This window comes from Ovis canadensis, chromosome 8 (genome assembly GCF_042477335.2).
Source record: "Ovis canadensis isolate MfBH-ARS-UI-01 breed Bighorn chromosome 8, ARS-UI_OviCan_v2, whole genome shotgun sequence".
In the NCBI taxonomy this organism is placed as follows: domain Eukaryota; kingdom Metazoa; phylum Chordata; class Mammalia; order Artiodactyla; family Bovidae; genus Ovis; species Ovis canadensis.
Genome location: NC_091252.1, coordinates 26,155,602 through 26,159,506, shown reverse-complemented (window position 1 = coordinate 26,159,506; position 3,905 = coordinate 26,155,602).

Below are 3,905 nucleotides of genomic sequence, written 5' to 3'. Positions count from 1 at the left end.
ACCTGGAGGGCTACAGTCCAGGGGGTTGCAAAGAGTTGGACATGACTGAAACGATTCAGCACGCACACAGAAAGTTAATACTCACTGATTTAAGAGTAGGTATTCTAGATATTGTAGATACACATTAAGTTAGGTATTCTCTATTGGTTGGAATTGTTGGTAAGTTTCCTTGGAATCACAATTGCTTAGTCATTTATTTTTCTCTTGCATGTAATTGATGTATCGTTCTAGGCAAAATGCTCTCACATTTCACCTGCTGCCTATGTACTTTTCCATAAGTTTAGGTAGCACTTTCTGAGGTCATGTATATACAGAAAGTATTCAGCATGGAATCTGTCATTTCCATGGATTCCTTCTGTTTAAATAATTACATAAAAGGTGAAATCCTTTCAGGATTGTAAAGGGTAATGTTATAGTAAGCAAAATACTTCAGTGGGATTCTGTGTCGAATTTTTCTACTGTTCAGAACCTCCAGATTGTTTCTAAAATAGTTTCTTAACAAAATCATTTTACACCTTTTAGAATGGATGTACCAGAATCAGGTGATCTCTTATAAGATTCGTCCTTTGTGGACCAACAAAAAAATCTGTCACAAAATACTCAGAACCTAAAGTGTTTCAGATTATTAAATAGCTCTCTACAATTGCTTGTATAAAAAGGTTCAAAGTGGGTATTAATAATACAGATAGAAAATCAGATGCAAATGAAATTAACCATGTCTGCCATGATACCCCAAAATAAGGTTAGCACGGAAGCCTCTCAGGTCTTATGTCTTTTATGTAAGTTTATATCTCTTGTGTATGTTTGCTAGAGTTGCTTTACCAAAATACCACAGACTAGGTGGCTTAACAAATAGAAATTTATTTCTCACCATTATGGAGGCTACAAGTCCAAGGTCAAGGTATCTGCACGTTTGGTTTCTTCTGAGGCTTCTCTCCTTGACTTGGGGGTGGCCGGCTTCTCGCTGTAACGTCACATGGTCTTTCCACTGTGCACCCACATCCTTGGTGTTTCTCCATGTCCAAATTTCTTCTTATTAGAGTACCAGTCAGACTAGATTTGAACCTACCCTAACAGCCTCATTTTAATTGAATTACTTCTTTAAAAGCCCTGTCTCCAAATACCATCATGTTCTTAGGTCCTGGGGGGTTAGGGCCTCAGTGTATGAATTTGGCAGGGTGGAGAGCAAGGGAGAATAGAATTCAGATCATAACATCCTTGTTTGTTGTTCACCAACTGTGAGAGACATGTCTATCTTTTAAAATCTTCCTTGTACTTATTAGGATTATTATGACTATTAAAGTATAAGAAAGCATTCAGAACAGTTAGGATAATGCCTGGTAAACAGCAAATGTTAATTACTAGTGTTCATTACTATGGAATGGAGAGTGTGTATTTTTACATTTTGGTAAAAATTGTGAAGTACCAAGTGTTCTGAAGATGTCAAGTAAGTATGTGCATGCTAAGTTGCTTCAGTCATGCCCGACTCTTTGCGACCCTATGGACGTTAGCTCACCAGGCTCCTCTCTCCATGGGATTTTCCAGGCAAGAATGCCAGCGTGGTATTGCTCCTCTCCAGTGGGGTCTTCCTGACCCAGGGATTCAGCCTGAGTCTCTGAATTCTCCTGCACTGGCAGGTGAGTTCTTTACCACTAGCACCACCTGGGAAGCCCTAACGTTCATGTATTCTATTTCCTTGTTGATCTGTCCAGTTGTCCTATCTGTTGTTGAAAATGAAGGTTTGAAGACCCCAACTGCTACTGTTGAACTGTCTGTTTCTTCCTTCAGTTCTGTCGGTTTCCCGTCATGTATTTTGGGGCTCTGCTATCACGAACCTGAAGGTTTACAACTGGTATGTCTTCAATGAATCGACCCTTTTATCATTATAAACTGACATGCGTGTTAAGGGGAACATCTATAACTGAAAGCCATAAACATTCTGTGCCTCTTTTGCTTCTGATTCCTTCACCTATTATATTGATATGTGTGGTAGCCTTTTCCTGGCCTCGGAGCCCAGTTTGAAGAGAGAGGAAACTACCTCGGTGCTTCTGATCAATGTGTACTGCTACTTCCGTCCTCCGTGCTCTTGCCACTAGTAACTCATTCTTGGTGTGGATGCAGCCCACCAAGGCAAATGGGAGTTGGAAAATAGCAAGTGTTTTGAAACTGAACTAGAAATCAGAGGAGACCATATCTTCTCAGTTTGCATTGACTGCTTTTGAACAAAACTGAATATCATGACAAAAAATCTCAAAATACTGATGAAAGCTGAAGTAGTATTGGTCACCATGTCTGCTGTCAATATTGTCAGCAGTACAAACAGTGAAATAATTATTGATTAATAATCATTAAAGACATTGGATTATATAGCTTTACCTTATTTATTAATAAATAGCATATTCTACTTTTTAAATGTTCTTAATAAACATGGAGGGACTTCCCTGGTGGTTCAGATGGTAAAGAATCTGCTTGCAATGCAGGAGACCCAGGTTCAATCCCTGAGTTGGAAAGATCCCCTGGAGAAAGCAATGATAACCACCGCCAGCATTCTTGCCTGGAGAATTCCACAGACAGAGAAGCCTGGTGGGCTATAGTCCATGGGGTCACAAAGAGTCAAAAATGACTTAGCAACTAACACACACACCCACACACCTACACACACACATTAAACATGGAAGAAGAGAGAATATATTATGTACAGTACTTTTTTAATGTAAGAAGCTATTTTAATTTATACTTCAATTTGATGTAATCAAAGACTTTGTGAAGATGAATTCAGAGTAATAAATGGAAAAAGTAGGATTGAAAGAATTGGATATCTAATGCTCAATAATTAATGAGCAATAGCTAATGTAAATTATTTCTACTGCAACTTTCTGCTATTGGAAGATATCTTGACATCCCAAATTAACTTAATCAGGATATTCCGTTTTTTATATTTCTCATTAATAGAAATGTTTTAACATAGCATGTTTTCCTGTGAAGCATATCGGTCATGTCATATATAACATGTATTATGTAATCCAAGCAATTAGATTGTTTAAGTGTTATTGAAAATTGATTTTGCCACTTTGTAGTAATAAAAAATCCCTCTCTATTGTGTTTATTTTGTATAATGTGATCTTCACCATTGACACATTTGCAAAATGTGTTAGTAAAAGGAAAATTGAAGACATAGATCTCATAAAACAGAACTATCTGCAATGTTGACATGCTCTTAGCTCAAGATAGTGACTGGTGATGTGAAAGTTCTGGTGGGTGTATAGAACTGCTTCTATGTCCTAGTGAAGCTAAGTGAAAAAAAGGAATTGAAGATAAGGATGGACATTCTCATAAAACATATTCAAGTGTATTATCTCAACATTATGTATCTTAGCTCAAGCTACTTGGAAGTGATAACCAAGAAGTGTCTTTTAATGTACCTAATAACTGAGAAGAAATGTGGCACATGTTATATGTGTTAAAGCTGTTTGAAGATTTGGTTTTAAGCAAAAATATTTTAAAAAAGAAAAATGTGAGAAACCAATGTTCTCGTCACTTACTATTCATGAACAAGTTTACTTAACATACATATAATCTTCATAGAGCAGAATGGGACATTGGGGGGGGTGGGTTTCTTGCTCTCTTTAACATAACAGGTTTGTTGAGTGGAAAAAAAGTCATAATCAAGTGCTTATTCTTATTTTTAACTCTAATTTTAGAAAATCTCTTATGTTGATTCCATTTATCTAACCTTATGTTGCTTATTCATTGAGATGACATAGTAGGAAAAAAAAAAGATATTTAACAGATTTCTGGGAACACTAACAATTGAAACCAACATTTACTTGGTTGATTATATTAACCATATGGCCTCTACCAATTTTCCAAGGGCAAATGAGAACATAGATTTTGAAAACAAAAAG